This window comes from Priapulus caudatus, unplaced genomic scaffold, assembly GCF_000485595.1.
Source record: "Priapulus caudatus unplaced genomic scaffold, Priapulus_caudatus-5.0.1 Scaffold2443, whole genome shotgun sequence".
NCBI classification, from domain to species: Eukaryota; Metazoa; Priapulida; class Priapulimorpha; order Priapulimorphida; family Priapulidae; genus Priapulus; species Priapulus caudatus.
Genome location: NW_014579504.1, coordinates 1 through 301, shown reverse-complemented (window position 1 = coordinate 301; position 301 = coordinate 1).

The following is a 301-nucleotide window of genomic DNA, read 5'->3' as shown; positions in this document are numbered from 1 at the left end:
GTGGTGTTGGTGGTGGTGGTGATGGTGGTGGTGGTGGTGATGGTGGTGATGTTGGTGGTGGTGGTAGTGGTGGTGGTGGTGGTGGTGGTGGTGGTGCTGCTGCTGGTGGTGGTGGTGCTGCTGCTGGTGGTGGTGGTGTTGATGGTGGTGGTGGTGGTGGTGTTGGTGGTGGTGTTGGTGGTGGTGGTGGTTGTTTTTCAACCTTACGCCCTTTCTCTGTCTGTCTCTCTCTCTCTCTCCCGCTCGCGATCTCTCTCTCTCTCTCTCTCTCTGTATATATATATATATATATATTGCAGGT